Below are 25,223 nucleotides of genomic sequence, written 5' to 3'. Positions count from 1 at the left end.
TTATGCCTAAAAGCTCCAAAAGCTCCCAGGGGCTTGACAATCTGGACTGCTGGTAAGTATCAGAGGCTAGAGGACACTAGCTGAGGAGACAGGCATGGTATTAGCCCCAAGGCAAAGGATATATCCTTGGGTTCTATGATGCCTAGAGTATTAAGGGACATCCTCAGCTCCTACATATCCCTCAGCATGGCACAGACTCACCAAGAGAGTGCAGAGCATTCCTAATAACAAGCAAACTGGCAAAGTTCTGATGACCTGGACTCCTGGTACTGAGCCCCTTCCATTGCAGGAACTTCACTGCAGGAACACCAGGAAAATTAACTCCAAGCCTCCCCTACCTGAACTTCATAGAGTCACAGAATTGTTTAGGTTGGAAGAGACTTTTAAGATCATCAAGTCCAACCACTAACCCAGCACTGCTAGGTCACTGCTAAATCACAACCCCCAGCACCACATCTAAACAGCTTTTCAGTCCCTCCAGGGATAGTGGCTCCACCACTTCCCTGGGCATACACTTACAGGTCTTGGCAACCATTTCAGTGAAGAAATTGTTCCTCATGTCCAAACTAAACCTCCCCTGGCACAACTTGAGGTGATTCAATCTTGTTCTGTCACTTGTCCTTGGGAGAAGAGATTGACCCCCACCTAACTCCAACCTCCTTACAGGGTGTTGTAGAGAGTGAGAATGTCTCCTTTCAAACCTTTCTTTTCTCCAGGCTAAACAATTCCAGTTCCCTCAGCCACTTCTCACAAGACCTGTGCTATAGACCTTTTATCAGCTTTGTTGTCCCTTTCCAGCCATGCTCCAGCACCTTAATGCCCTTTTACTAGATATTTTGCTTTGGCTTACAAGGGCAATATGCACACTTACAGGGCTAGCCAGACCCAGAAGAAAGACTTGAGAGATGCTCTTGATTGCTACCCTGGCCACTGACTTGCTGAGTTACCTTCGCTCCATAAATCCTGGACCATTACCCAAATCCCAGTACAAAGATACTTTGTTCCCTAAGTGCCACTACAATTTATAGCACCAGAACTTCAGTGGTGGATGATCAGCATGCTTCACAAGTGCTGCTGCTAATACCCCTCTCTGAATGAGACAACACAAAAAAGGGTTACTTCCAATCCTTTGTAGATAAACAGGATGAAATGTGTGTGGGTCAGCAGCTCTGCACCGCAGCAGCTCAAAACCAGCTTGCAGGCATTCGCAGCTCTGTCACAGAAAACATTTCCACTACATCTGGCAACCAGTAGGTCTCAAACCACATGCATCTGACCACAAAACTAGATAAAATAATCAGCTACGCTGTTCACTAAATGTCAAAGTCCAAGAGGACCACCATAAGCCATCCAGTCTGACCTGCTGCATGCCACACCATGAGCTCCAACCACCAGTCCTAGCCTCAAGCCCAGTAACTCACAAGGCTTCCTAATCCAGCTTTTTCCCTATCTCAAATCCTCTCTGATACACACCTCTGCTGCAAAAAAACCTGTGATCTCAGCAGTTAAACATACAGAAAACATACATAAAATACCTTTTGCCAACTGAAGTCCAAGGCTTCGGGACTGTCATTCAGCAGGCGATGCCTTCTCTGTAAGTGGCATTTCCTTTTGTTTCAGAACAAAACGCTCTGTGCACCAGGACCATGCACATCCTGCCTTCACCCTCCTACACAGCCTTTTGGACAGCCAGTTTTGGCAGGCAGTACAAGCAGAGTGTCCCAAGCCTGCCTCTTCCCACCCCTACTCCTACTAATGTGTTCCGTACTCACAACCACTCACACAGTCCCAGCTCCACCGTCACTCCCAGCAGAGAGCTGGTGCTGGGCTCAGGTGACAAGACTGGCAGCTGCTTATAAAGGCTCACTCCATCCTTTTCACTCTGGCTAGTAAAATGCTTCCCAAGTGCCTACATTTCCAGGCTACAAAGAAGGAAAGATCATGAATGAAGATCTCCTCTCTTTGGGCAGGCTGCAGGATGTGGCACGTTTCCATCTGCACAAGGCTACAAGATGTGTGCAGAAATGGCAACAGCCATGACCCCTCAATCCCTCACTCCACACCAGACTGCAAAGCTCTATCTACAGTTCTACAGAAATCAGGAGTGAAGATGTTACTCAACAGCCACAGCTGAGGATTTAATTTCATTGTGCTCTGTAAAACACAGGCTTCAGCACTCACCCACCTACATGATCCCTGCATCTGTACACAGCCCTCACTGGGCTTTGAATACATACAGTTGAAAAACAAAAATTCATGTTGCTGAATTTGGTTTTTGGTTATCTTTTTTCTAAGTCACAAATTATTCTGGGTCCCTGAAACTCTGGACTCATGGGGCAAAGGACTTAAGAACATAGAATTACTGAGTGATTTGGGTGGGAAGAGACCTTTCCAGGTCATCTAGTTCAATGACCCTGCAGTCAGAAGGGACATCTTCAACTAGATCACGTTGTTCAGAGCCCCATCCAGTCTGAACTGGGATGGTTCCAACGAAGGGGAATCTACCACCTCTCTGGGTAATCTGGGCCACTGTTTCACCACCATCAGCATAAACAACTTATTCCTTAGATCTAGTCTAAACCTCTCCTCTTTTAGTTTTAAACCATCGCCCCTCGTCCTGTCAGGCTCTGCTAAAAAGTCTGTCTCCATCTTTCTTCAGGTTCCTGTAAGCAATGAAGGGCCACAAGAAGGTCTCCCTGAAGCATTCTTTTCTCCAGGCTGAACAATTCCAATTCTTTCAGCTTGTCCTCACCGCACAGGGCCACCAGTCCTCTGGTCACCCTTCTGGCCCTCCACTGGACCTACTCCAACAGATCCATGTCTTTCCTGTGCTGAGGACCCCACAGCTGTAGGTGGAGTCTCACCAGAGCAGAGCAGAGGGGCCTCAACCTGCAGCTTTGGATGCGGCCCAGAACATGGTTGGTTTCTGGACTCTGAGCACACATTGCCAGTTCATGTCCAGCTTTTCACTTGGCAGCACCTCCAAGTCCTTCCCCACAGGGCTGCTCTCCATCTCTTCATCCCCCAGCCTGGACACCAAGGACTGTCCCAAATCTCAGGAGGTTCACACAAGCCCACTTCTTCAGCTTGTCCAGGTCCCTCAGGATGACATCCCATCCCTCAGTCATGTCAATCACACTGCTCAGCTTGGGGTCATCTGCCAACATGCTGAGGGTGCACTGGATTCTGCTGTCTGTGTCACTGATGAAGATACTAAACCGCATCAAGATGCCCAAATTCACATCAGCCAAATAAAGCCCTTTCCTGAGAGCTTAGGCAAAGAGTAACTCACAGTATCACAGTATGACTTAGGTTGGAAAGGACCTCGAGGATCATCGAGTCCAACCTATCAACACAGACCCCATGACTAGACCATGGCACCAAGTGCCACGTCCAATCTCCCCTTGAACGCCTCCAGGGTCGATGACTCAACCACCTCCCTGGGCAACCCATTCCAATGCCGAATGACTCGCTCGGTGAAGAACTTCCTCCTCACCTCAAGTCTAAACCTCCCCTGGTGCTGCATGAGACTGTGTCCCCTTGTTCTGGTGCTGGTTGCCTGGGAGAAGAGGCCAACCCCTTCCTTGCTACAACCACCTTTCAGGTAGTTGTAGAGGGCAATGAGGTCACCCCTGAGCCTCCTCTTCTCCAGGCTAAACAATCCCAGCTCCCTCAGCCTCTCCTCATAGGGCTTGTGTTCAAGTCCTCTCACCAGCCTTGTTGCCCTTCTCTGGACACGTTCAAGTGTTTCAATGTCTTTCTTAAACTGAGGGGCCCAGAACTGGACACAGTACTCAAGGTGCAGCCTAACCAAAGCAGAGTACAGGGGCACTATGACCTCCCTGCTCCTGCTGGCCACACTATTCCTAATGCAGGCCAGGATGCTATTGGCCCTCCTGGCCACCTGGGCACACTGTTGGCTCATATTCAGGTGGCTGTTGATCAGCACACCCAGGTCCCTCTCTGTTTGGGAGCTCTCCAGCCACTCCGACCCCAGCCTGTAGCTCTGCATGGGATTGCCATAGCCAAAGTGCAGTACTCGGCACTTGGACTTGTTGAATGCCATCCCATTGGACTCTGCCCATCTGACCAGTCGGTCAAGGTCCCTCTGCAGAGCCTTTCTACCCTCTAACTGACTAACATCTGCCCCCAACTTTGTGTCATCTGCAAACTTGCTGATGACTGACTCTACCCCTTCATCCAGATCATCGATGAATATGTTGAAGAGGACAGGGCCCAGCACTGATCCCTGGGGGACACCACTGGTGACTGGCCTCCAGCTGGATGTGGCACCGTTCACTACCACTCTCTGGGCCTGGCCCTCCAGCCAGTTCCTAACCCAGCACAGAGTGTAATGGTCCAATCCACGGGCTGACAGCTTAGCCAGCAGTTTGCTGTGGGGGACGGTGTCAAAGGCCTTGCTGAAGTCCAGGTAGACCACATCCACAGGCCTCCCCACATCCACCAGACGGGTCACCTGATCATAGAAAGAGATCAGGTTGGAGAGGCAGGATCTGCCCTTCCTGAATCCATGTAAGCTCTGAAAAACATTGAAGTGCTCATGGGATAAATGTCACCTCCTGATAAAAGCAAAGCCCCTTCCCCAATAAACACTGTATAAGGTATATAAAGTAATGTAAAAATTACAGCACACGTTAATGACAGTGATCAGAATATTAACAGCAATAACAGCACACCAGCAGCAGACTCACCCAAAAAGAAAGGCACTTTCCTGTCTATTCCCCCTCAGAGCAGCGCTGGCAAGTAGCTGTTAGGACTTAATTGTACTTTTTATTAGTTTTTACAAGCCAGCTATGCTAAAAGGTTCCTCCAGCCATTTAAACTGCAGTTGTCAGCAGGAGTGAAGGACATTGTGGAATACATTTTATTCCAGCTGCTTTTATTGCTTGGCTCCTTGGAGAGACTCAAGCAGCTTAAGGATTTCAGAGATACTGTCACAACAATATCTGGCCCTTAGTAAGCTGCCATTTCAAACCCCAACAAATCCCAGCCTTCAAAGAACTGTCTGGACCAGCAGAAGCTGATCAAGAGTCAACAACCGCAGATTGCTTCCAAATTGCTCCCTGGCAGGGACAGGCATTTTGTGCCATGTTATCCTTATTTGACAGACTAGGAGGTGGCTATGCATAGGTGGCAAATGCTGAGTTTTGCAGTTCTGCCAAAACATGTGCACAGACCCATACCCGTGTCCTGACTCTCACCACTGCTGGTGACATAGCAGGTAACATGATGCTTCATGGCCCTTGGGCTAACATCAAGTGTGGTAGCGTGTGGTGGGCTCTCCATGGGATAGAGCGCAGTCTCGACAGACTGACAGCATGCACTGTAATCAGGCATTGAAGGAGACCTTGTGCTAATCATTTGCTTCTAAACAAGCCTCTCATCTATCCATACAAAAATAAGCTCCTCTGTTGTGATTGAAATGTGGCTCACCAAGGTGCTGCCAGCACACATGAAGGAGCCAGCAAAAGGTGGCTGGGCTGGTTGCCTCCTGATCCCAGGAGATGGAGTGGAGATGTCATATATCCCCAGAGTATGTGTTTTACTCTGCCCAGTCCTGCCCATCAGCTATGAACAGGTTGGGCAAGCAAGGCCTCTTCCCTGCTGTGCCAGCCCCTGAAGAGGATAAGCAGAGGACTGGAGTGCAATGTGGCTGGCACAAACCCAACCCAGGAAAGCCTCTAACAGTGTTAGCCTAAGGAGAAATGTTTTGAAGATTCCCATGGCAGCAGGCGCCTGCTTTCTGTTCAAGCACCACCCCAGGGCTCTGATGGACTCTTCTCTACAGATGATCAAAAAGAGATTTAATTTGCATCAGCTGTTCCTTGAACTCACACTCACAGACCAACACAACAGCTTCTCCCCACTAGATCAAGCTGGTAAGAGATGCTGGTCTTCATCCTCACCTCCCTGTCCCAAACCCTCTGGGACTGAAGAACATCCCAATGCTGAGAAGTCTACTGGCTGCCTGCCTGGCAAAGGACTCGATCCCAGATCTGATTATGAAAACTACTCTGGAAAAAGGGAGTGGGAGGTTACTTTGCAGGAGGGCAGAAGAGACAGGGGCATACTTGGTCAAAGTAGTGCCTTATGTTGAGTACCAGAATGGTTTGGGTCAGGAGTGACCTTAAAGATCATCTAGTTCCAAGCCCCCTGCCATTGGCAAATCATGTGACTGAATTCCAGCCCTGCTTCCCCATCACAGCCACAAGCTTTCCTGGGGTCTGAGGTTGTGCTAGGAGAGGCCCACACTTGCCAAAACAAGAGGTAAAGATACTCCTGTGCCAGCCAACCACATCTTAAAGCCTGTGAAGCCGAGCAGAGCTTCCTTTGAAAAGTGTGATCTGTTAAAGCAGGGCAATGGCTCTTGTAGCTGGACTGTAAGATTTTGAAAGCTTTTTTTTTTTTAATTGAAAAGAAGTTTTTCAGGTCACCTTTGATGCAAAGAGTCATCTAAAAGGAAGTAGCTGTCAGATGGTCTCTCAGCAAGTATCTGTTCCCTGGGCATAGACTCAGAGCCTTCTGAACTCCCTATGCCATCTGCATGTTACATGTTTGTACTCCAAGCCCCACGGACACTTCTTTGATGTGTTACCATTTGCTGAGCTGGAGCTCCCAGAGGTCTCCAAGATCACAGGAATATGTGTGGCACAATGTGCTCAGTGGATAAGGACTCCTCCATCCAATGAAACAGAAGTTAGGCTTTTGTCTTTTTTAAACAACATTTAATTAGCCTTTTATTTTTGTTTCCTCATGGCACTCCTCAGTTATTGTGCTAAGCAAACAGGGCTACACTTGGCAGAGATGGAGCAGAATGGCTCACCCACTGCAGAGACAGCACTTATCAACATCTGCTTCTCAGCCCACCATCAGCCTTTAACTGCACACCTCATTGCTGCTGTCCACTGGAGAAAGGCAAGTGGCAGATGTCTGTTGCAGAGTCTCCATGAGTATTGTGTGGGTAAGAAGAACTTAAAAAAGTTAAAAAGAAACTTTGTCCTAAAGCAACCACAACAAGCCACTGAGCTTAGCACAAAGAGCTAGAGATGAGGGAACTCCAGCATGAAGACTACTGTACTACATAAGGATCAAACCTGTCCTTAGGTCTCAAGAGAGATCTGTGACATTACAAGAGAAATGTTAATATGATACTGTGGACAACATCTTTGGGATGCTGGGTTGGAAGGAGGCAGCAAGAAAGGTCAAGGGGGATGATTTTGCCTCTCTGCTCCACTCTGGTGAGACCCCTACCTGCAGTGTTGTGTCCAGCACTGGAGTCCTCAGTGCAACAGACATGGAGCTGCTGAAGCAGGTCTAGAGGAGGCCACAAATATGATCCAAGGGTTGGAACCCCTCTGCTGTGAGGACAGGCTGAGAGAGTTGGGGTTGTTCAGCCTGGAGGACAGAAGGCTTTATGGATACCTTCTTATGACCTTTCAGTACTTAAAGGGACCTATAAAAAAAGATGGAGACAGGCTTTTTAGCAGGGCCTGTTGTGACATGACAAGGGGTGATGGTTTTAAGCTAAAAGAGGGGAGATTTAGACTGTATCCAACGAAGAAATTGTTTATGATGAGGGTGGTGACACACTGGCCCAGGCTGCCCAGAGAGATGGTAGGTGCCCCATCCCAAGAACCATTCCAGGTCAGGTTGAATGAGGCTTTGAACAACCTATTTAGAATAAACCAAACCAGGTTGGAAGAGACCTTCAAGATCATCGCGTTCAACCCATCAACCAATCCAACCCACCTAAATAACTAAACCATGGCACCAAGCACCCCATCAAGTCTCCTCCTGAAAACCTCCAATGACGGCGACTCCACCACCTCCTTGGGCAGCCCATTCCAATGGGCAATCACTCTTTCTATATAGAACTTCTTCCTAACATCCAACCTGAACCTCCCCTGGCACAGCCTGAGACTGTGTCCTCTTGTTCTGGTACTGGCTGCCGGGAATAGGAGACCATCATCCGCCTGTCTACGACCTCCCTTCAGGTAGTTGTAGAGAGTGATAAAGTCACCCCTGAGTCTCCTCTTCTCCAGGCTAAGCAACCCCAGCTCACTCAGCCTCTCCTCATAGGGCTTGTGTTCCAAACCCCTCACCAACTTCGTTGCCCTTCTCTGGACTCATTCCAGCAAGTCAACATCCTTCCTAATCTGAGGGGCCCAGAACTGGACACAGGACTCAAGGTGTGGCCTAACCAGTGCAGTGTACAGGGGCAGAATGACCTCCCTGCTCCTGCTGGCCACACTGTTCTTGATGCAGGCCAGGATGCCATTGGCCCTCTTGGCTGCCTGGGCACACTGCAGGCTCATGTTCAGCCTACCATCAACCAGCACCCCCAGGTCCTTCTCTGCCTGGCTGCTCTCCAGCCACTCTGACCCCAGCCTGTAGCTCTGCATGGGGTTGTTGTGGCCAATGGGCAGAACCGGGCACTTGGATGTGTTCAATCTCATACCGTTGGACTCTGCCCATCTGTCCAGCCTGTCGAGGTCCCTCTGCAGAGCCTCTCTACCCTCCAGCAGATTAACTCCTGCCCCCAGCTTGGTGTTGTCAGCAAATTTACTGATGATGGACTCAGTGCCCTCATCCAGATCATCAATGAAGATGTTAAAGAGCATGGGGCCCATCACTGATCCCTGGGGCACACCACTAGTGACTGGATGCCAGCTGGATGTGGCACCATTCACCACCACTCTCTGGGCTCGGCCATCCAGCCAGTACCTAACCCAATGCAGTGTGCTCCCGTCCAAGCCATGGGCTGACAGCTTGGCCAGCAGTTTGCTAGGGGGGACGGTGTCAAAGGCCTTGCTGAGGTCCAGGTAGACTACATCCACAGGCCTCCCCACATCCACCAGGCGGGTCACCTGATCACAGCAGGAGATCAGGTTGGTCAGGCAGGACCTGCCCTTCGTAAATCCATACTGGCTGGGCCTGATCCCTTGGCCATCCTGTAAGTGCTGTGTGATTGCACTCAGGATGACCTGTTCCATAATCTTGCCTGGCACTGAGGTCAGGCTGACAGGCCTATAATTCCCTGGCTCATCCAACAGGCCCTTCTTATGGATGGGCACCACGTTGGCCAGCTTCCAGTCTTCTAGGACCTCTCCAGTGAGCCAGGACTGCTGGAAAATGGTGGATAGTGGCTTGGCCAGCTCATTTGCCAGCTCTCTCAGCACCCTAGGATGGATCCCATCTGGTCCCATGGACTTGTGGGGTTCCAAGCTGCTGAGGAGAGTTCCAACCACCTCCTCATGGAATATAGGGAAACTGTGCAGCTCCCTGGCTCCTTCTGCCAGCTCTGCAGGCCAGCTGTCTGGAAGACGTTCTGTCCTTCTAGTAAAAATTGAGGCAAAGAAGGTGTTAAGTATCTCTGCCTTTTCCTCATCCTTTGATACAACTTTTCCCTCCATGTCAACCAAGGAGTGGAGGTTGTCCTTTCCCTTCCTCTTGCTATTAATATATTTATAGAAGGGCTTTTTGTTGTCCTTCACAGCAGAGGCCAGTTTAAGCTCCAAATGTCCTTTTGCCTCCCTAATTTTCTTCCTACATGATTTGGAAACATCCTTAAACATTCCGTGGGTTGCCTCCCCTCTCTTCCAAAGGTGATACAGCCTCTTTTTTTCCCTTAGCTCCATTAAAAGTTCACTACCCATCCAGGCTGGCCGTCTGGCCCGGCGGCTTATCTTCCGGCATATTGGCACAGCCTGTCCCTGCATCTTTAACAATTCTTCCTTGAAGCAGGTCCAGCCCTCCTGGACCCCTTTGTTTTTAAGGGCTTTATCCCAAGGAACCGTCTGAATTAGTTCCTTGAGTAACCTGAAGTCTGCCCTCCAGAAGTCCAGAGTGGAGGTCTTCTTGCTACCCCTCTTAGCTTGACTGAATACTGAAAATTCAATTACCTCGTGGTCACTGGCCTCTAAACACCCTCCAACCACCACATCACCCACCAGCCCTTCCCTGTTGCTGAAGAGGAGGTCAAGCATAGTCTTGCCCCTGGTAGGCTCTCACAGCACCTGGGATAAGAAGCTGTCCTCCATGCACTCTAAGAACCTCCTAGACTGTCTCCTCTCTGCTGTGTAGACATCGCAGTAGATGTCAGGCAGATTGAAGTCGCCCATGAGAACAAGGTCCGGAGATCTTGAGACAGCCTTAAGCTGCCTATAGAATGCTTCATCAACATCTTTCTGCTGGTTAGGTGGTCTATAACAGACTCCAACCAGGATGTCTGCCCTGCCGGTCTTCCCTCTAATTCTTACCCACACACATTCAATGCAATCGTCCCTAATCTCCGTCTCAATGGCATCTAGTGCCTCCCTGATGTACAGGGCCACCCCTCCACCCCTTCTTCCTTGCCTGTCTCTCCTGAAGAGCCTGTAGCCGTCAATTGAAGTGCTCCAGTCATGTGAGTCACCCCACCACGTCTCTGTGATGGCAACTACATCATAACTTCCCTTCTGCAACAAGGCTTCCAGCTCCTCTTGTTTGTTACCCATGCTTCGTGTATTAGTGTACATACACTGCAGCCGGGCTGCTGGTTTCACCTCTGACTCTAGCTTATCACCACCAGACTCTTGCCTGAGGGGACTAGTTTCAGCCCCTTCCCCCTTCGAAACTAGTTTAAAGCCCTGTCGATGAGACCTGCCAATTCCTTTCCCAGGATCTTTTTACCTTTGGGGGACAGGCCGTTCTCATATACTGTGACCTTTCCCCTTCTCTGGGACAGATGTACTCCATCTGTTGCCAGCTGGCCTGGTGCAGTAGAAAGTTTCCCAAGATCAAAAACCCCAAAATTCTTTTGACTGCACCAGCCTCTATGCCACCTGTTAACTATAGCTGCTGGCCTCTTTCTTATGGTATTCCCTCCTGCAACTAAGGGCACTGATGAAAAAATTATTTGTGCCCCTGACCCCTCAACCAGGTCTCCCAGGGCCCTGAAGTCATCTTTGATAGCCCTGGGAGTTCTGGTTGCAACATCATCATTCCCTAACTGCATAACTAGTAAAGGGTAGTAGTCAGAGCGCTGTACCAGTCTAGGCAGCCTTCTGGTAACATCATTAACTTGGGCTCCTGGCAGACAACAGAGTTCCCTATGAGATGGGTCTGGCTGACATATGGGGCCCTCCATTCCCCTCAGAAGGGAATCACCAATAACAATTACCCTCCCCTTTTTTTGAGGGAGCAGGTCCTGATGCCAGGGGAAGGCTGTTTAACCTTAGGCTGCCTTCCCTTAATCTGTTTAACCTTAGGCTGTTTAGCCTTAGGGAGAACCCCAGATGGTGTGTCCTCCGGCATCAGGATCACCTCACCCTCGATCACCAGTGCCCCATACCTGTTTTCCAAGAGCAGCGGTGAAGGTGAGGGGAGGCAAGGAGGTTTTACTTTGTGTCTTTTGAGAGGAACCTGCGTCCATTCCCCTCTGCTTTTTGGATAACCAGCCTCTGCTGGGGGAGCCTGCAGAGCCTGCTTACTCTGATTCATCTCTTTCCTCCTTTGGTTCATCTCTTTCCTACATTCCCTTACATTTCTAAGGCTAGCAGCCTCATCCTTCAGTCTGGCCGCAAGATTAAGCAGATAGTCAATCTGCTCACACTTGGAAACTACAGGCCAGTCAGCCTGATCTCTGTGCCAGGGAAAGTCATGGAGCATATTATCCTGGCGGCAATAACTACGCACCTGAAGGATGGCCAAGGGCTCAGGTCCAGCCATCATGGATTTAGGAAGGGCAGGTCCTGCCTCTCCAACCTGATCTCCTTCTATGATCAGGTGACCCATCTGGTGGACGTGGGGAGGCCTGTGGATGTGGTCTACCTGGACTTCAGCAAGGCCTTTGACACCGTCCCCAACAGCAAACTGCTGGCTAAGCTGTCAGCTTGTGGCTTGGACCACTACACTTTGTGCTGGGTTAGGAATTGGCTGGAGGGCCGAGCCCAGAGGGTGGTGGTGAATGGTGCCACATCCAGCTGGCGGCCAGTCAGCAGTGGCATCCCCCAGGGATCAGTGCAGGGCCCCATCCTCTTCAACATCTTCATCGATGATCTGGATGAGGGGGTCAAGTCAGTCATCAGCAAATTTGCAGATGACACCAAATTAGGAGCAGATGTTAGTCAGTTAGAGGGTAGAAAGGCTCTGCAGAGGGACCTCAACCGACTGGACAGATGGGCGGAGTCCAATGGGATGGCATTCAACAAGTCCAAGTGCTGAGTGCTGCACTTTGGCTACGGCAATCCCATGCAGAGCTACAGGCTGGGGTCGGAGTGGCTGGAGAGCTCCCAAACAGAGAGGGACCTGGGGGTGCTGATTGATAGCCACCTGAATATGAGCCAGCAGTGTGCCCAGGTGGCCAAGAGGGCCAACGGCATCCTGGCCTGCATTAGGAATAGTGTGGCCAGCAGGAGCAGGGAAGTCATTGTGCCCCTGTACTCTGCATTGGTTAGGCCGCACCTTGAGTACTGTGTCCAGTTCTGGGCCCCTCAGTTTAAGAAGGACATCGAGACACTTGAACGTGTCCAGAGAAGGGCAACAAGGCTGGTGAGAGGCCTTGAACACAAGCCCTATGAGGAGAGGCTGAGGGAGCTGGGATTGTTTAGCCTGGAGAAGAGGAGGCTCAGGGGTGACCTCATTGCCCTCTACAACTACCTGAAAGGTGGTTGTAGCCGGGAAGGGGTTGGTCTCTTCTCCCAGGCAAGCAGCACCAGAACAAGGGGACACAGTCTCAAGCTGCGCCAGGGGAGGTTTAGACTCGAGGTCAGGAGGAAGTTTTACACAGAGAGAGTGATTGCCCATTGCAATGGACTGCCCAGGGAGGTGGTTGAGTCGCCGTCCCTGGAGGCATTCAAGAGGAGATTGGACGTGGCACTTGGTGCTAGGGTCTAGTCATGGGGTCTGTGTTGATAGGTTGGACTCGATGATCCTCGAGGTCCTTTCCAACCTAAGTCATACTGCGATACTGTGATACTGTGATACCTTATGCAAGAGTTGCCCCCACTACCCTGCATCTCAAGAGCCAGGCACCAGCACTCTCTACAGCCAGATACCTGGACAGCTACCTGCTTGTGTTCTCCCTCAGTCTGCGTTGACACTGATTTTTTTAGGGAGTTACAACCATGCCTGTCCCTGGCCACAGCACCTACTGCACACACAAAATAAATTAGAAAAAGTGCAGTGGCGCGTGAGAGCACGAGAGAGTACAAGAGAATATAGGCTGCCTGCCGAACAGAACCCCCGCGAGCCGCAGCAAACCCTTTTAAATTAAGCCGCACCCGCCGCTGGGATCACCAGTCTGACCACGTGAAAAGACAGCTTCTCCTAGCCTCACAGCTCGTGCAGGAATCTCCACGGTACTGGCGATTCCCGCAGCCTGAGAAGGAGAGCAGCGGCTGGTCCCCAGCGGCTCCTGGTCTTGGTGCTGCCCCGAGAGGGCTGCCCGCCGAACAGAGCCGCAGCAAACCCTTTTAAATTTTTATTTTTATTCAGCAGTCCTGTGACCGTTTTAGGCGGTGCCTTTAACAAAGGGGCACCATGGCCGAATGTTTAATAAACAAGACAGGTCTAAACTAATTTCATTGGTGGAGAAGCAGAAGCACTACCTTAGGTTTTGATTCCTAGTGAGACTGGTCTCACTCAGTCTTGCACTTTCTCCTTTCGCAGCTTGTGGCTTCTGGGCTTTCGGCCAGACTGACCTTGAGCAGATAAGGCCTCTTCTAACACATAACTGCTTTTAATTAACATTTGCTCATTTTTCTCTCTTTCAAACCCTCTTTGGGGAAAAAGGGGAGAGAAGGGGGTACAGGGGGAAACCCTTCCTCCAGACGGGGGAAGGGAATCTTATTTCTGTGTTACTTTGTTGTATATTTCTGTGTATATATATAAACATGCATTCCCTAAACAGCTTTGTAAGTACAGCACACAATCCCTTTGCTAATCCGGCTGTGGTTTTTTCCTTTCAATTTTTCTTCCGTTCACTTTACAGGGGGGGGAGAAGGCCTGGCCTTCCCCTCGACCCTCAAATTTTTTTTCTTGGCGCCCAACATGGGACAAATAATTAGCTTAATTTATTGCTTTATTGGTTTAGTGTTTTATAGCTGGATTAGCAAACATGAAGGTGCTGTGGATATTGGAGCATTTATTTTTTACAATTTTTGGGGCTCTGGTTTACAGAGATTGTTTGGGTTTGATTTTGGATTACCTGGGTAAATATTTGGTGCAGACAATTTATTTGTGATTTATGTATAGAGTTAGACTCTGGTATGGAAAATGCGTGGATTTCTTGTGGCCAGCGAGATACAGAAACGTGACCTCTAGCACTCTCCCGATTGAGATAAAAGGGTTTAAGATCCCAGTGGAGGAGAGAATAACTTTAAGTGATGGCTGGGATCCAAAGGTGATTTATATTATGGGTGTAATTCTGATGCTGGTGAAAATCAACGTGTATCTGCTGATTTATTTGCGGCGGGAGAGGAAGGTATCCAAACCATGTTTTGTTATTAAAACTAGATCAAAGAGAAAAAGGCATGGCTCTGGGTCAGTCCCAGAGACGTCTAGTGATGAGGAGTGTGGAGAATCTGTGTCAGTTAAAAAGAAAGCTAAAAAGTTAATTGGAAAAGCTGCTCTGAATGGCTTTGCTGCTGATTCTGGCAGGCCGCCAAGGGCGGCGGCTGGTATCAACATGGCACCTGCTCCTTCTCCTCCTCCTTCTTCTCCGTCGGCCATTAACAGAGCAATGTCATTTCTGTCTTCTTGCACAGTGGGACCGGAAGTCACTGCCCCAGCAGCTGATTTATCTCAGGACCTGTCAGATTCTGTTAAGGTGGCTGTAAATTCAAACACAGCTCCAGTTAAGGGGGCTGTTTTAAAGACTAGAAGTGGAAAGACCAAAGCTGATCCAGGAGCTAATGGAGAAGAGCAGGAGACTGATCCGGGTGAGGGACCCTCTACTAGAAAAGATCCTGCTCAGGAGGAAGAGAAGGTTTGTTTTAAAGATCTAGCTGACTTAGTGAGAGCAAAACAGGATAGAGATGCAGCTAAGAAAGGAGCTGGCAGAGGTGGTTCTCAGCTTAAAGAGATCCTTCAGAAAATGGCAGCAGGATTATTAGGACAATAAGTTGAGGAAGAGGAGGAGTCAGATGACATTTCAGACTGTTCCTCTCCAAGGGAAGAATTGCGAAATATCCGTAAAGATTACACCAGGGGAGATAAGGAGCCAGTGCTAGCTTGGCTTAGTAGGTGTTATGATACAGGTGCTCCAGCTCTAACAGTTAGAGACAAGTCAGCAGCTCAGCTAGGAACTCTCTCGAGGGATAATGGAATAGATAGACATCTAGGCAGGGCTCTCGGTAAGGTTAATCTGTGGATACGCCTTTTAATGGCGGTTGCCCTGAGATACCCTTCCCGAGATGATCTTCCATGGAATCCTAAACCCTGGACTACCATAGATGAGGGAATTAAGCGCCTGAGAGAATTTGCTGTTAGAGAGATACTCTCTGGTGAACATGAAACTCTGAATCCTGATGACATTCTTGTGGGTACTGGTCTTGCTAAAAAGATCATCAAACTTGCTCCTTCTAATTATGCAAACATTCTGGAAAGCAGAATTGTGTCAAGAAATTATGGTGGACCTTCTCCTACAGTTGGCTAATTCAGTGATCAAATGAGACAATTGGAGGATAGCATGACACGTGTTTCTTTGGTTTCAGCCATTGAAACTCTGTCTGGAAAAATTGAGAGTTGCATGAAGGATTTGAAAGATTCCATATACCAATTGGCACAGAGAGAAAATTCTAATTCTTCCTCCAGGTGGATACAGGTTTCATCTGTGAGGAATACACATCCTCCAAGGAAGTCATTCCAAAACAGATCAAATCAAAACAGACCACCAAGGCAGTCACGTAGGACTATTTGGATAACTCTGCGTGATCAGTTTGGTGAGAACATGAACAGGTGGGATGGCCAACCAACTTCTAATCTTTTCAGGAGACTGAGAGAACTGCAAAGTGGCAGAACCCGAGGTAGCAATACCAGAAGGGTAGCTGTTACTTCCACAGTTCCCCAGAACAACTCTAGTAGCTCCAACAGTGGCTCCAGTTATAGCACTGCACACTGTGTGCAATGCACATGTGAGCATGTTCCCCATAACTAGGGGTGCCCTGCCTCCCGCCAGGGGGAGGAAATGGATAACAGAGATAATAGAATCTATTGGGATGTGTACATCCAGTGGCCTGGCACTTCACAATTTCGGAAGTACAGGGCCTTGGTTGACACAGGAGCTCAGTGCACCATAATGCCATCAAATTATCAGGGATCAGAGTCTATAACTATTTTGGGAGCCACTGGTGGATCTCAAGAGTTAAGTAAAGTGGAGGTTAATATAAGTTTAACTGGTAAACAATGGAGGAAGCATACAGTTGAGACCAGACCTGACGCACCGTGTATTTTGGGAATTGATTTTTTGAGAGAAGGGCGTTTCAAAGACCCTAGAGGTTACAAATGGGCTTTTGGAGTAGCTTCTGTAGAAATTGATGGACAAAAATTGAAGCTGTCTGCTAGACCTGAGCTTTCTGATGAATCTGCAGTTGTGGGACAACACAAGATACAGGACATTAAATTGCCGGTTGCTTCTCAGACTGTGCATCACAGACAATACAGAACCAACCGTGACTCTTTGTTGCCCATTCAGAATCTGATTCGTCAGTTGGAGAGTCAGAAAGTCATCAGCAAAACTCATTCACCTTTCAACAGTCCAGTGTGGCCTGTGCGGAAGCAGAATGGAGACTGGCATCTGACGGTCGAGTACCGAGCCCTGAATGAAGTAACGCCACCTATGAGTGCAGCAGTACCAGACATGATGGAACTTCAATATGAGCTGGAATCCAAAGAGGCCAAATGGTATGCTACCATAGACATTGCTAATGCATTTTTCTCTATTCCCATAGCAGAGGAATGCAGGCCTCAGTTTGCTTTTGCCTGGAGAGAAATCCAGTACACTTTCAACAGATTGCCAATGGGCTGGATCCACAGCTCAAGCATCTGTCATGCAGTGATCCACGATGCTCTGGAGAAAGGCGGTGCTCCAGAACACATCCAGTTCATCGATGATATCATCGTCTGGGGCAAAACTGCTGAAGAAGTCTTCGAGAAAGGTAACAAAATCATTGACATTCTTCTGAATGCAGGTTTTGCCATCAAGCGAGACAAGGTGAAAGGACCTACCACAGAAATTCAGGTTCTGGGAGTGCGGTGGCAGGATGGACGTCGACACATTCCAGTGGATGTGGTAAATAGAGTCTCTACCATGGCAAATCCCACAAACAAGCAAGAGACCCTACGCTTCTTGGGGATAGTGGGATTTTGGAGACTGCACATTCCTGGATACAGTCAGATTGTGAAACCTCTGTATGATGTGACTCGAAAGAGAAACCATTTCCATTGGGGACCAGAACAACAAGCAGCCTTTGACCAGATAAAGCAAGAGGTAGTTCAAGCAGTGGGTCTGGGACCTGTCCGAGATGGTCCAGACATTAAGAACATTTTGTACACGGCTGCAAGTGACAATGGTCCAACCTGGTGCTTGTGGCAAAAAGCTCCAGGTGAGACACGTGGACGACCTTTTGGTTTCTGGAGTCAAGGTTACAGAGGTTCAGAGGCTAATTATACTCCAACAGAGAAAGAAATTTTAGCTGCCTATGAAGGAGTAAAAGCATCTTCTGAAGTGATTGGAACTGAATCACAGCTTTTCTTAGCTCCCAGATTACCAGTTTTGAATTGGATGTTCAAAGGCAAAGGCTCCACACCACTTCATGCCACAGACTCAACACGGTCTAAGTGGATGGCTCTGATAACACAGAGGACTCAAATGGGAAATCATGAAAGACCTGGTCTAGTGGATGTGATCTCAAGTTGGCCTGAAGGTATCAACTGTGCTAAACCTCCAGAGGAGAAAGTAACTCGTGCTGAGGAAGCTCCTCCTTACAATGACCTCTCTGATGATGAAAAGAAATATGCTTTGTTCACAGACGGTTCCTGTCATCTTGTTGGAAACAAGCGAAGGTGGAAGTCTGCAGTGTGGAGTCCAACACACCGAGTTGCAGAGGCGAAAGATGGAGAAGGAGAATCCAGTCAGTTCGCAGAGGTAAAAGCTGTCCAGCTAGCTCTCGACGTAGCTGAACGTGAGAGATGGCCAAAGCTTTATCTCTACACCGACTCATGGATGGTAGCCAATGCTCTATGGGGTTGGCTAAAGAACTGGAAGAAGAGTGGTTGGCAGAGAAAAGGAAAACCCATTTGGGCAGCCAACCTGTGGCAGGACATTGCTGATCGAATCGAGAGAATTCCAGTGAAAGTGAGACACATTGATGCTGACATTCCTAAGAGCAAAGCTACTGAGGAACAGCAACACAACCATCAGGCAGATCTAGCTGCAAGAGTTTCTCAAGTAGACATGGACTCTAATCTTGATCTCAACTGGAAACACTGAGGTGAGATATTTTTAGCTTGGTGGGCTCATGATTCGTCAGGACATCAAGGCAGAGATGCAACATACCAATGGGCTTGTGACAGATCCATAGACATTTCCATGGATGCTATCACACAAGTCATCCATGACTATGACATTTGTGCTGCTATTAAGCAGGCAAAGCGAATTAAGCCCTTGTGGTATGGTGACAGATGGTCCAAGTACAAGTATGGCGAAGCTTGGCAGATTGACTACATCACTCTACCACGTTCTTGTTCTGGTAAGCTGTGACCATTTGAGGCTGTCCCTATAAGAAAGGGGACATTGTGGCTGAATGTTTATAAATGAAAGACAGATCTAAACTAATTTCCTTGGTAGATTGGTAGAAAGCACCTTTTGAACTTGGAGTACAGAAGAGTATTCTGGTCAGTCCTGCACTTCTTTTCTTCTGTGCGGCATCTTGCAGCTTTCTGGGCTTTCAGCCAGACTGACCTTGAAACTGATAACTGCAAGGCCTGTACTAACTGCTTTCCAATTAACAACTGATCCTTTTTTTTCTCTCTCTTTCTAACCCTCTTTGGGGAAAAAGGGGAGAGAAGGGGGTACAGGGGGAAACCCTTCCTCCAGACGGGGGGGGGGGGAAGGGAAATTTCATTCTGTGTTACTTTGTTTTATATTTCTGTATATATTGTAAATACTCTAAATTGTGTATATATTCCCCTGCATCTTCCTAAACTGCTTTGTAAATACAGCACACACTCCTTTGCTAATCCCGCTGTGTTTTTTTTTCTTTTTTTTCCCCTTTCAATTTTATTCCCTTCACTTTACAGCGAGGGGAGAAGGCCCGTCCTTTTCCTCCAACCTTCGACATAAGCAATATGTGCTTACTATGGTAGAGGCAAACACTGGATGGTTGGAAACTTATCCAGTTCCACATGCAACTGCACGCAACACCATTCTTGGTCTGGAGAGACAAATCCTGTGGAGACACGGAACTCCAGAGAGAATTGAGTCAGACAATAGAACTCTTTTTAAAAACAACCTTGTAAAGAACTAGGCAAAAGAGCACGGTATTGAGTGGATATTCCATATTCCCTACTATGCACCAGCTTCAGGGAAGATTGAACGCTACAACGGTTTGTTGAAGACCACTCTTAAAGCCATGGGGGGTGGATCTTTGAAAAACTGGGAAAAACATTTAGCACAAGCAACCTGGCTGGTAAATAGTAGAGGCTCAGTGAACCGAGGTGGACCTGCACATTCCAATCTGCTACAGAAAGTAGAAGGTGATAGAGTTCCTGTTGTTAGAGAAAAGAATCTGTTAGGTAAAACTGTTTGGGTATTTTCTCCCTCAGGAGAGGCTAAACCTGTCCGAGGGGTAGTTTCAGCTGAAGGTCCGGGTCACACTTATTGGGTAATGCAAGAGAATGGTGAAATTCAGTGTATTCCACAAAGAAATTTAACTTTAGCTGAAAGAGTTTAATTCCAAACTGTTGTACAGCTACATCACGTCCAAAGGAAGAATCAATGAGGAATCTACGGTGCACGAACCCTGAGAACCCTGAGAGCCCTGAGTCAACTAAGTGACCCTGAGAATCCCTGTTTCCCTTTTCTTTGTTTTGTCAGCGAAGAAATGAACTGTTTTCCATTTTTCTCATTTTCTGATTTTCTTGGACTTTTGAATCATCTACATCTGAGTATAGCCGGAATGGACTATGAACTTTACTCACGAACTGTAAATATTGTCTTGGATTGGATGGACAGTATGAACGGCCAATGAAATTGTTTAGAAGGGGTGGACTGTGACCGTTTTAGGGAGTGCCTTTAACAAAGGGACACCATGGCCGAATGTTTAATAAACAAGACAGGTCTAAACTAATTTCATTGGTGGAGAAGCAGAAGCACTGCCTTATGTTTTGATTCCCAGTGTGACTGGTCTCACTCAGTCTTGCACTTTCTCCTTTCGCAGCTTGCGGCTTCTGGGCTTTCGGCCAGACTGACCTTGAGCAGATAAGGCCTCTTCTAACACATAACTGCTTTTAATTAACATTTGCTCTTTTTTCTCTCTTTCAAACCCTCTTTGGGGAAAAAGGGGAGAGAAGGGGGTACAGGGGGAAACCCTTCCTCCAGACGGGGGAAGGGAATCTCATTTCTGTGTTACTTTGTTGTATATTTCTCTGTATATATTGTAAATATTGTAAATTCTGTATATAAACCTGAATTCCCTAAACTGCTTTGTAAATACAGCACACAATCCCTTTGCTAATCCGGCTGTGGTTTTTTTTCCCTTTCAATTTTTCTTCCCTTCACTTTACAGGGGGGGGAGAAGGCCTGGCCTTCCCCTCAACCCTCGACAAGTCCTTTCTTTTCCACATCCTCATGCCAACACCGAGTTTCAGCCCATGTTAATTATTACTGCTGGGCACAGAGATCCTGTTACAGCAGATTACTGAAATGTTGCATGTGCTTTGCAGTTTGGAGAGGATCATGAGTATCATGGTATGCCACAGCTCATCCAAGTTCACCACACTGTCAGTGATAATTAAGAAAGCTTCTATTCTGCCTGATGAAGAACAAAACCACTTTGGCTGAACCAGAGAGGTGGGACAGAAGAGAATAGATTTGGTTATGAAAGGATCTCATAACTGTGTAGAAATTGTGCTGTCAACACAACATGCTGGCAGAATTTCACAGAATCACAGCATGGCAGGGGTTGGAAGGGACCTCAGGAAATTATCTAGTCTAATACTCCTGATAAAGCAGGGTCACCCACAGCAGGTTGCCAAGGATTGCAGTGTCCAGGCAGGTCTGGAATCTCTCCAAAGGAGGAGACTAAACAGCCTCTCTGGGCAGCCTGGTCCAGTGCTGTCAACCACACTGGAAAGATGTTTTTCCTCATCTTCAGATAGAACCTTCTGGGTTCTAGTTTGTGTCTCTTCTGCCTTATCCTGTCACAGGACACCACTGAATATAGACTGGTTCAATCCTCTAGACCCCTGCCCCTCAGTTATTGAGAAGCACTGATAAGATTCCAGGCCATTAGCCTAAGCAGGCAATCAGAAACTCCTCAATGGCCACAAGTTTTGCAGCAGACCCCTTCCAGCACTGTGTTCAGGCCACTCTTGTCTTTGTACTACAGGGTGTAAGTGGTGCTTTTCCTTCTGCAAAAAAAGCACTTTGGGATCTAAACCAGAGCTGACTTACCAGAGAAGCCACATCTCAGTCACAGCAGGATGCTCTCCCTGGAGCCAGGCTGAAGCACAGACACATTCAAGCCTGGACCTTACCCCTCCACATCACCAAAGCCACTCTTTGCTTAAACATGCCCTTTAAACACCAAGCTCATATGAAGATTCACCAACAACTACAACAGAAAGTGCAGGTTTCCATATCCATTTCTGCTCACTGCAAACCCCAGGACACAGCAAGACCAGAATAAGAATGCCAATTACAGAAATTTAATGCCGTAATTAACATAATGAACCTCCATCTCTTTCAGATAAGTAATCTCAGAACAATTGAGTTAAAGGTGATCTGGCTGAAGCACACAAAAATGCTAAACACTGATTACATGGATGGAACTAGGAAAGATTTCTACACAGCCCATTGGAATGGGCTGCCCAAGGAGGTGGTGGAGTCGCTGTCATTGGAGGTGTTCAGGAGGAGACTTGATGGGGTGCTTGGTGCCATGGTTTAGTTGTTTAGGTGGGTTGGATTGGTTGACGGGTTGGACGCGATGATCTTGAAGGTCTCTTCCAACCTGGTTTGGTTTATTCAGTTCCTCACAAAAACACCTCCCAGCCCCCCTCTGCCTCCACACCCACACAAAAGGAGGACCCATGGTAATTATTATCTGTTACTTTGATAGCACATAGAGGGAATAGTGCTGGAAGCTTTTTATAAAAGAGATACTGAGCCAAACCAAGCCCTGTAGCAGATGATTTGGAGGAAGGAGGGTAGTGAAGTAGTCTTGCAGCAAACAAGAAAAGGAATAGGCAGCAAGTCATTACTTCTCTATTCTGATGCATCAGAGGAAATATCCTCAAGTTGCATGAGGGGAGGATTGTATTGGATTAGTGGAAAAGTTTCTTACCTAAAATGGTTGTCAAGCCACAGAGAAGGCTGCCCAGGGAAGTGGTGGAGTCACCACCCTGGAAGGATTGAAAAACTGTGTAGATGCCGTGCTGAGAGGCATGGTTTAGCAGTGGACTTGGCAGTGCTGGGTTAATAGTTGGATCTTGGATGACCTTAATGATTCTGTGATAGAGAAGTGGAACAGATCCATATCTCTTGAAAGAATACCCCAAGTGACATGTGCTGTGTGCTCCACACTGCGCCCTCTGCAAAAAGTAGCCAAAGAGGCTACGAAGGATGCAAATTGTATGTATTTGGGACACTTCAAATCAATGTTGGGGGTGTGTGGAAAGAATAGAATAGAATAGAATAGAATAGACCAGACCAGATTGGAAGAGAACTTTGAGATCAAGTCCAACCGATCATCCAACAATATCTAATCAACTAAACCATGGCACCAAGCACCCCATCCAGTCTCTTCCTAAACACCTCCAGTGATGGTGACTCCACCACCTCCTTGGGCAGCCCATTCCAATGGGCAATCACTCTTTCTATGAAGAACTTCTTCATAACATCCAACCTGAACCTCCCCTGGTGCAGCCTGAGACTGTGTCCTCTTGTTCTGGTGCTGGTTGCCTGGGAGAAGAGACCAACCCCCACCTGACTACAACCTCACTTCAGGTAGTTGTAGACAGCAATAAAATCTCCCCTGAGCCTCCTCTTCTCCAGGCTAAGCAACACCAGCTCCCTCAGCCTCTCCTCATAGGGCTTGTGCTCCAAACCCCTCCCCAGCTTTGTTGCCCTTCTCTGGACACATTCCAGCAACTCAACATCTTTCCTAAACTGAGGGGCCCAGAACTGGACACAAGATTCAAGGTGTGGCCTAACCAGTGCTGAGTACAGGGGCAGAATGACCTCCCTGCTCCTGCTGGCCACACTATTCCTGATACAGGCCAGGATGCCTTTGGCCTTCTTGGCCCCCTGGGCACACTGCTGGCTCATGTTCAGCCTACCATCGACCAGTACCCCCAGGTCCCTCTCTGCCTGGCCACTCTCCAGCCACTCTGACCCCAGCCTGTAGCGCTGCATGGGGTTGTTGTGGCCAATGTATAGAACTTGGCACTTAGATTTGTTAAATCTCATGCTGTCGGGGAAGGTGACACTAACATTCAGGACATTTCATAGTAGGGAAGGGGGCTATTTATTACTTCCCCTGGACATAAATTTCTCTGCCACACTGGTTACAAGATCATTAATACTTTGTGGGGTGAACATGAGAAGTCACCAGGGATGTGGGGTAAAAGACCACCACAGTTGACCAGGCCAGTGGATGCCACAGTGGCCCTTATCTGTTGTTTCAGCATAACCTTCATCTTTCTAGCCAGACACACAGCCCACAATACCCACAACTGCCTGGTCCAAGTCCTTACCATGGGAAGGGGGACTTCAGGGTGGTAGAGCTCAGACTGCCCATGTGAGAACAGGCTGGTAAGGTCCCAGCACAGCCCCTGAGGGTTTCCTGATTTTTAGACAGCAGAAACAGTTGAATTTTTTTTTTCCTTTTCTTAGGAATGAAGCACGGTGAATGCAGATGGCATGAGAGGGAAGTAAAAATAGCCAAAAAATTAAATCAGGACACACTGAACCTGTCTCCTTGGCCACCATTCTTCATCTGGGAGGAATACTTCCTGCTTCCAACTCCACCACTATCCTTACTCCATTTCTCATCCAGTTCCTTGGTCCTCTCCCAGGAGAGAAGCACTCCTGGGGGCTCCAGTACATACACTAGGATTCCTTCCTCTACTTCTTTGTGTAGAGTTACACCAAAATGCCCACCTTCACTGCCCCAACTCTCCACTCATGTCCCTTGTGCCCACAGCACCAAACTGGATGTTTTGGAGGTTCATCTCAGACATCTCATGTACCACCCAGTAGCTGAACCCAACTGCTATGCTGAAAGCTTGGTATTCCCAATGCTGGCACCAACAGCAAGCCTTTGATGTGTGCATGTAAACTCTAGGTGCTAGAGGAAGAGACCCACAATATCCCCCAAAATGAGGTAGCCCACCAAAAACAAGTCAAAGGATCTAAAAGATGCAAAATGCTAGTTGTGATGAACTCAGGCACTTGTAGGGCACAACCATTTCTCCTCTTGAGCAGAAAGGCTTGATCACATTTCATAACCACAAATCTCACAGTTCCTCAAATAACATGCACACAAAACTTTCCTAGTCTAAGATCACAGAATGGACAAAATTATTCTATGCACTAAAGCTTTTGCTCTATTACTTCAAATCACATCAAAATCTACCCCCCAATTCAGAAGAGGACAAGTACCAAGGCTTTTAAGCCCTGAAACAGGCTGCTCAGAGAAGTGGTGGGGTCCCCATCCCTGGAGGGATTGAAAAGCTGTGTAAATGCAGTGCTGAGGGACATGGTTTAGTGGTGGCTTGGGAGGGCTGGGTTAGGCACAATGATCTTAAAGGTCTTTTCCATCCTAAACAATTCTGTGGTATACGTCAATGAACACTGAATGAACAAGTTGATGAAAGTAAACAGATAGACTGATTTCCAGACAAGGTCACACCAGTACTGCCTGTTGGCATCCATACTGGAGTGGTCAAACAACCTTGCACTGACAGCTAAGCCTTGTGTTTGTTACAAACTCAGTCATCAC

The 25,223-nt window shown here is 48.0% G+C and overlaps 1 protein-coding gene across 7 annotated transcripts in view; it reads right to left on the bottom strand.

Moving 5' to 3' along the window:
* EXTL3 (exostosin like glycosyltransferase 3) overlaps window positions 1-25,223 on the bottom strand; it is a 370,010-nt gene that overhangs the window by 178,241 nt on the left and 166,546 nt on the right. The window contains exon 2 of one of the 7 annotated variants that reach the window (XM_068143181.1): window positions 7,273-7,474. The exons of 5 other annotated variants lie outside the window; for them this stretch is intronic. The gene's annotated coding sequence lies outside the window, so the exon portion shown is untranslated. Of the gene's footprint in view, window positions 1-1,535; window positions 1,940-7,272; window positions 7,475-25,223 lie in introns of those variants that run through there. One more of the 7 variants, XM_068143180.1, reaches the window with a different exon arrangement.

This window comes from Melanerpes formicivorus, unplaced genomic scaffold, assembly GCF_026170545.1.
Source record: "Melanerpes formicivorus ecotype bairdi unplaced genomic scaffold, bMelFor1.0.p_v2 SCAF_9, whole genome shotgun sequence".
NCBI lineage: Eukaryota > Metazoa > Chordata > Aves > Piciformes > Picidae > Melanerpes > Melanerpes formicivorus.
This window is presented reverse-complemented; position numbering and strand designations above follow the sequence as displayed.